This window comes from Lacerta agilis, chromosome 12 (genome assembly GCF_009819535.1).
Source record: "Lacerta agilis isolate rLacAgi1 chromosome 12, rLacAgi1.pri, whole genome shotgun sequence".
Lineage (NCBI taxonomy): Eukaryota > Metazoa > Chordata > Lepidosauria > Squamata > Lacertidae > Lacerta > Lacerta agilis.
Genome location: NC_046323.1, coordinates 3,661,844 through 3,670,502, shown reverse-complemented (window position 1 = coordinate 3,670,502; position 8,659 = coordinate 3,661,844).

Genomic DNA, 8,659 nt, shown 5'->3' with positions numbered 1-8,659 from the left:
TGTTCAGATAGTCAAGGACATCGGTGATCAGCTGTTCATTGGTATAGAGGCCAGGATGAAATCTAGATCGTCACTTCCTCATGGGAAGTGACGGCTTTCCTGACCCGGGTAGCCGTGGCTTCCGGACTGGGCTGAGTATTATGTATATTCAGGTTGTGTGTGCTCTATTCCTTTAAAGCACATTCAAGGACTCAGATAATTCTGGTCACTGTAGTTTACCCCTCACAGAGTTTCAGTTCCAGGCAACCCATAACAAACTACAGTGCCCAGAATTCTTTGAGGGAAAGAATGTGCTCCGAATGTGCTTTCAAGTTACAATATGCACACAACCCCTGTCTCTCATCCGTCTGCAACAGAGATTGGAACAAAGGTCTACTTCGATTGGAACAGAGATCCATAAGACTGGGGTGTCAGTGTGCTGAAAAGCAAACCACAATTCCCAGACAACAAGGCTGCAATTAGCTGTGTGATAGGATCAAAGCCTAGGATTATTTTGAAATTATTAATATCAATGAAAGGCTAAAATGGGATTTCTGGGGTTTTATTACTTCTGATAGTTTTCATTAGCTGCCCTGGACTTCTTGGATATGGGAGGTTTTATTTATTCCCCCCCCCCCCGGTATATATATTAAATAAAATTACATAGGATTCTATTAATGGGGTCTCTTAAATATTATGCTTAGAAAATACAGGTATAGAATCAGATGCCCATTTGCACTATTGCCCTCTGATGGATTGAAACAGAACTGTTCATATGTTTGCCATTTACCTTCTAAACCAAGTGGCACACTTTCAAAGAGACTCACAATCTTTTATAAAAGTTAGTAGCGATCCCTTTAGGGCTCAAGCCATGATAATTGTGAGTGCTCACACTGTGGTGGCTACAAGCCTGCAACCAGAAATTTGTTCTTTCTGTGTGCAGCTCCCCAGCCACCTGCAGCCATGTCCTCATGCAGGAATACAAGCCTGCAGCACATTTAGGTGACACGTGGCTGTAGCTGGCTATCACCTGAAGCAGCAAGGAGAGGGGAAATCTGCACAGCATTCGTCCTGATACCTTTTTGCCCTAGGCAAAGGGAAATGTTTTCCATAGTCACTCGGCAGTAACCCCTCTCTCTGCAATTACGCAGCTTACCTTTACCTGCTGGTTTCCTCTTTTCACACATCATCTGAGAAAAGTTACAGGTGGGTAGCCGTGTTGGTCTGCCATAGTCGAAACAAAATAGAAAATTCTTTCCAGTAGCACCTTAGAGACCAACTGAGTTTGTTCTTGGTATGAGCTTTCGTGTGCATGCACACTTCTTCAGATACACGAAAGCTCATACCAAGAACAAACTCAGTTGGTCTCTAAGGTGCTACTGGAAAGAATTTTCTATTTTGTTTCATCTGAGAAAAGACACACATGCCACACACCACCTCTTGCACTGCAAAATAGTTCGGAGCTTATGTAACTACGAGGCATATTGTCACTTAGCATTGTATTGCTGAGCCTCTTGCAAATAAAACAACAGCAGTTTTGACACACTGAGATGCTCTCTCTCCCCCCCCCCCGAAAGCAACCAGCCAGTTATAAAACTGGTGGCCTTAAAAAGCAGGGAAAGCAAAGCAAATGAAAAGTAACTATTGTTAATGTGTGTATTTTCCAATGGATCCCCTCTCCCTGGGTGTATGACTCTGCACACAAGAGTGGCATGTGCCTATGAAAGGAGTGAGCTGCACAGTCCATCCTTGTGTCTTGGGAGAATGAAGAAGCTCCCCATAAAGGCAATTGGTGGAAGACTTGGGAGAGAGACACAAAATTGTCAAGGTCAGCCAGAGGCTAATGAGGGGCCTTTAATAGTGCAGTTGTATTGCCCCAATTTCTGCCCATCAGAGCAAGTCAGGCTGCTTTATTTTTGAAGTACTGTAACCGAAGAGGCTCCAATAATATTGATGGGTAACCCTGCCGAATTTCTAGAGTGTGTTCAAGATAATACAGGCCATTTTAAGCTGAGTACTTAATAAAGAGTTAAACTGATGTGTGGTTCCCAAGGGAAGCATGTCTCTTCCTTGCCCAAGGGCATAAATATACCGGTTGTTTTCTAAGCTGACGGGAACTCGCATGTTCTCATTTTCTCCCACTCTGTGATGCATCTCTGATGGGGACATTTCCCCATTGTTTAATTAGGAAGGCGCCATTCTCACAGCTACTGCTTCGTTCAGGGAGGCTCAGAACTTTTTCCATTCTAGGCCTGTATTTTAAGAAGCAACAGTAGCAATACAATTAATCTTGGGCTGACAAACTGGCAACTGCTAATTGAGCCTGATAATATGTTGCCTCTCCCAGATAACGGAATAACGTAAAGGAAAGAATGTGTGAATATATGTTTGAAGGATGGTGGAAAGGGACATCTGCATATCTGGGATTATCTCTCCCACAGAATAATGTATTTCTCATTTAAATAGGAAATGAACAAAATTATATACATATTTTATACATATTTTATCCTGTTCCTGCTCCCTAGATAGATAGATATTCTTTATTCGGCTATAAGCCCACAAGGTAAAACAAATCAATAAATAAAACGGCATTTTACATTCTAAAATATCAACTAAAATATTTCAACGCATAATCTCCTTCGCATTACAGCACTTACAATCTCTAGATGTACCGTATTAAGGCCTTGAAGATAAAGATGGTGCATAGAGTTTAGCTGTTCCTGCTCATGGTTCTGTGGATATGAAGGGGACCCCATGTGTCCTCCAGCTTTCTCCCCACTCCACCCCCACCCCACTTCATGCTCCCAGCTAGGCGCATTGCTTCTGCATCAGTTGTGCTGCAATGTGCGCAACCACTCCCAATGCCATGAAATCTCCTGCCGCTCTCATACCCGGCAATCCACCAGCCTATTCCTCTCTTCTGCAAAGAGTACAGTGGTGCTGAACCACAGCACTCTGGGGGATTGGGCACCTGGGAAGCACCTGGGGCATTTCAGTGGAAGGTGTATGGCCATTTCTGATCAAGAGGGACTTTCCCACAGAGCTAGTCAACTGCAACTCCAGGAGCCAGCAGTGTATTTAAGCCTGTGGGTACATTTGGAGTTTTGAGGGGGTTTGCCATGGGTACCACCCCTTCTGATTGCTGGTCTTGTCCCTCCACCCTCAAGAAGAAAGCACACACCACCTAATGTTCCAAAAGGATCTGGATAAACGTTTTATCCAGTAGAAATTGGAGTGCGTGCCACCCTTTCCATCCCCACCACCTCGTGACCAAGGGGGCAGGAAATGAGGTGCTCAGAGGCTTTGTGGGGACCACTGGAAGACACCTCCCCACAAGTGCCACACCGGAAACCCCTGCTGTGGACTTACACTATTCATACCATAAGCACAGCTTCGCTGCTTCCCAAAGGGCTTGGAGAGCGGCTGGTGCCGGAAAACAGCACAGAGCATTTCTCGCATTGGAGTGCTCACACCTTACCAGGCCTGCAAGGAGAACCATTACAGGGCACACAATCATGCAGTACTCATATAAAACCAATGAATGTCCAATTCTGCCTTTAATCGAATGCCTAACTATTCCCGCACTACAAAGTTATGCAACCGCAGCCACTTCCATGACTACATGAGTAGGACCAATATGAGACACTGCCTAGAGGCAGACTGACTGGCTGACAACGCCCCAAGAGGGCATGGAAGCAACACTTTGCTGGAATTTCAGTTGTAATCATGGCTACATCTAGTGAGGCCCAGACCAGTGAAAGTGCCTTCATTTCTGCAACAAGGACTCTCAGACTTACGCTTAGTTCAGCTTCATTCCACCTACACCGGAGGCAAGAGATTGCTGCTTCTGACAGGGCCAGAACTTTGCAGAGCTGAATCAAGACACTAAGGACCCTGGCACGTTCCCTTTTACAAGCCCTGCTCTCTACACTCCATCCAGGACTGCTAAAGGGGACTCCTTGCACAACCACTCCCTAAAGTTGGAGAAGGGCAACTATCGTTCTACCTTTATTGCACCAGTTGGTTTCAAAAACGAGGGGAGGCGTTTTGTTTTTGCTTTTTTACAGCGATAATGCATATTGTATTCCTAAGCACCTGGGCTTTTAGATAAATCAGTGTGCATTGGCTTTGAAAGCAGCCACGTCCCAGAAATAGAAGCAATATCCGGACTGGCCATCAGTTTATTCTGCTCCATGCAGCCTCAGCTGACATACTTCATATGCCTTCTAAGCTGAATTCAGGCCAGGACATCTTTATCTTTTGACAGAACAGCAGCTAAATGAGTGCAGGGAATTGTATATGCCGCTTCCCACAGCATTCCAGGATCCATGCAGGAAGTCATTGATCAGCGAGCCGGAGGCAACGTGCATTGGAAAGGTATGCATGTGGCCCAATGGCCTTGAAAACATTTGCTCAGACAGATCTTTATCCAATAAACTGAAAGATGAGGCTAGGAAGAACATTGCACGCACACACACAGAGCACTAGAGCTCACAGGATCCTTTCCCAGCAGAATCCATTACATAAAGTGATGAGTGTTGTCTATATTTATGTAGGTTCTGCTGAGTATTTGCCAGTTTTGATTTTTATGTTGGAGATAGAGATTCGGATGGAGTGCAAATTTCTTCTGAAAAAGCACATGTTCATCCTTTCCCCTCCTGGCTGCTTATTAATTCTTCTCCTTGCTAAATTAGTCACATGGGCACTCCCTTTCAGGCAAGGATGGTGTCAGATTTGGCCAAGTGATGGCTAAGAAACAAGTGGAGGCAGCTTAATGCTTGGCAAGGAGTAAAGAGAAGGATTTCCCCCACCTCAATACTGCTGAACATTTTCACATAAACTGGACACATAGAAAAGGAGCTGATGATTATTTGGAGCATCTGCAAAGTAGATAGTCAAGCAAACACTTGGAGCTTCAGTCATATCTTGTTACAGGCCAAACAAACTGTGGAAAAATGGCTGAGGAGTCACAGTCTTTCCTTCCTTTCCCCTTCAATTAAACATAACATTTCAAATTACCTCGGCTACTGTTTGGGGTTCCTCAAAAGCTTGTGAAAAAGCAACATGTCTGGAGAAAAAGGTGTTTGAAGAAAGACTGAAAATTATACAAGAACTTAACCATTAAGTGAATGAGTGCTAAAAGCAAATCCTCATTCTAGTACAGTCTACCAAGAACTACAAATTACTAGGAAACTTTGCATTGAAAAGTGTTTTTTTTTTAATCCTCTAAAATATGCAAGACAATGAGCCTTTCTGGGTGTACATTTTATAATGGTATAGCGGCTGTTTGATCCAATACTGTCTGCACCTATGGTGACTTGTAGCTGGCGGAGGGGTTGACAAATATATTAAGGTTGTGGGGGAATCCTCCAAATGAGCAGCATCCTGATTAAAAATTAGCCACCCTGATTGGAAAGAGCAAAGAAAGCAAACGCTGCCGTGCCAGCCATGGTGGAGTATCTGAATGCCAGTTACAGTGGTACCTCTGGTTAAGAACTTAATTCATTCTGGAGGTCTGTTCTTAACCTGAAATTGTTCTTAACCTGAAGCACCACTTTAGCTAATGGGACCTCCCACTGCCGCTGCGCGATTTCTGTTCTCATCCTGAAGCAAAGTTCTTAACCCAATGTACTATTTCTGGGTTAGCGGAGTCTGTAACCTGAAGCGTCTGTAACCTGAGGTACCACTGTACTGGAAAGCGCAGGAGGGGAAGGGGCTCTTGTGCTCAGCTGCTACTTTTCCATCCCTAGTTGTGTACTTTGAAATCAATGCAACAAATGTGTTTAAACTTTTCCTGGGTCATTCTCGGATCTAAGTTACTGCGGGAGCCTAGAAAAGGGCAGGGGCTTGAGAACAGGCCTTCACAATCCAAGGCCAACTTTGATTCGTCTTCTATTTCCTTTTGTATGCGATCTGGTTATCACCCCCTTCCCTCAGTCAGTTATGTGCAAGAGGGAAGAAAGTGAATCTCCAGGTACATTAGCATTCATTTGTGGTTTTAAAGCTAAGGTACTGTTATGGATCAGGCCCCAAAGTACAGCTTCTAAATGTTAAATGGAAGCGAAGAAAGAACTGTAAATTTTCAGCCAATATTTGCCTTGGGTGAGTTATTACTACAGTTACATCACGTCTTAAGCAGGTGCAAGGAAATTTCTCCTAAAAGTATATACTCAAGAGAGTGAGGATCTGAGGGCTAAGCAGGAAGCAGAGCAGGGGGAAAGGAAGGAAAGGGTAAGGTGGGAAGCCGGGGAGGATGTGTTTCTTTGTTCTGGGATGTGGCCAACTAACTAGCCACCCTTAGAGTTCTATGGCCCCCAAGAAAGATACCATATGTTTGACATGGTGAGCCTAAAATTTGTTTCCAAGCAGTCTGTTAATCATTTAACAGCATAGTTGTTTGGTTTGTCCTACTGCAATGCCAAGCTCACCAAAGTTTTCAGAACACAATGAATTCATTTCTGCTTTGGAGTACAAATGGGGCATTGTTAGACTTTAGGGCTTGCTTAATATTGCAAATTGTTCTGCTTGCTTTTGGAAGTTTCTTGGATACAGCCTCTCACCCTTGTGCTGTTCCTCCTGTTCCCTGTAGATGTTTCTGGACCTCTGGTAGACCTTGCCTCCAGTAGGATCTACAAATGTGCCTACAAAGACATGCTAGATTCTCTTTTAACAGTTTGTCTTTCTCAAGGCTTTTTTCCCCAGCCGGAACTCACCAGAACTGAGTTCCATCACCTCTCAGGTGGGTGCCATTGCCATTATAAGAGAACAAGGGAGGTGTTCAGGGTGAGTTCCAGCACCTCTTTTTCTAGAAAAAATACTACTGGTTTCTTGATTTGATGGGGCCAACTCTAAGCAGGTAGTGGCTCAAGCCCTATTGAGTTCAATTAACATCCAACAATGCTTTATGTGTTTAAGGTTACCCCAGTCATGTCTGATCTAGTATAGATTGTGAACAGTGTCAGTATTGCCTATAAAATAGAAAATTCTTTCCAGTAGCACCTTAGAGACCAACTGAGTTTGTTCTTGGTATGAGTTTTTGTGTGCATGCACACTTCTTCAGATACACTGAAACAGAAGTCACCAGATCCTTAAATATAGTGAGGGAGTGGGGAGGGGTATTACTCAGAAGGGTGGTGGGAATGGGTGATCAGCTGATAGGTGTGGAAAACCTGTTGACGACTCTTAACGGCTGCAATTAGTCTTGCAGGGAAAGGCAAGGGGTGAGATGGCTAAAGATAGCTTTGTTATGTATAATGAGATAAGAATCCAATGTCTTTTTTCAGACCAGGTTTCTCCATGGTTTTAAGTTTGGTGATTAGTTGCAGTTCAGCCACTTCTCTTTCCAGTCTACAGGTGGGTAGCCGTGTTGGTCTGCCATAGTCGAAACAAAATAGAAAATTCTTTCCAGTAGCACCTTAGAGACCAACTGAGTTTGTTCTTGGTATGAGTATTGCCTATGTGAGGTAGCTGATTTGCCCCAAACACTGCTAAGATTTGTGGTGAGAGTGGGGGCAACATATATGTGTGGGTCTTTCTTAGAGTCCTATGGCATCTTAAAGACTAACCAATTTATTATAAAATAAGCACTCAAGCCCACTGTATTTCTTAGGAAGTTTTACTTTCTAGTTCCACATTCACAGTGATTTCATGGAAAGGACTGGAGTGGGGGTAAAATGAAGCAGCAACAGGGCATGGAATTATACATTATCTCAGCACATTTTAAACGCCCACATGCTGCAAAACTCAGGTTTACTGAGGTAATAATGTAGGGACTGGGGCATTTGCTTAATCCTTCCTCAGGTGTAGTTATTTCTAATCTTGGGATCTGGTTGAGGAAAAATGTTCAGGAGTATAACCAAGGGAGCTGAAAAGAGTGGGCACCTGTCCTGCCAGCAGATTCTCCCCTGCAAATGTTCCCCCCACCAAAACAAAAAACAAAACCTGGGCATTTAACCTGAGCACAGCTGGGTGATAAGAGGCAAGGTATGAGTGAAAAAGTGAGAAGCTTTCACTCTCTCAGCCTTCATTTCTCCCCTCCAACTGTTGTCTTCCGCTTCACACACACCTGTTTCCTAAGAGCTCAGGCTTGCCACACTATTGAGTATGCCACAGCACCCTAATCGTAGAAATCGCAATTTTGTCTAAGAATGTGAACTAAGACAGTGTTTAGGAAATTGGAACTGAATTACTTTAGTGTCTGCAATAGAAGTGACTCTCCTTCATTTTTCAAAGAGATGTGGAGGAGGAGGAGGAGGAGGAGTTTGGATTTGATATCCCACTTTATCATTACCCCAAGGAGTCTCAAAGCGGCTAACAATCTCCTTTCCCTTCCTCCCCCACAACAAACACTCTGTGAGGTGAGTGAGGCTGAGAGACTTCAGAGAAGTGTGACTAGCCCAACGTCACCCAGCAGCTGCATGTGGAGGAGTGGGGAAGCGAACCCGGTTCACCAGATTACAAACCCATCGCTCTTAACCACTACACCACGCTGGCTCTCTATGTGAGACCTGCTGAATTTGCAGGTGCCTTTCTCCCAACCGACTTCCTAACTAATGCAATGAAGTCACCCAGGTCCATCTTCTAACTGCCCATCCTAGAGCTCTGCAAAAGAGAGCACCATACCTGAGGCACTGCAGCCACTGGTAAATATGCTAGCATGTTGCCACCAGATTACTGTATT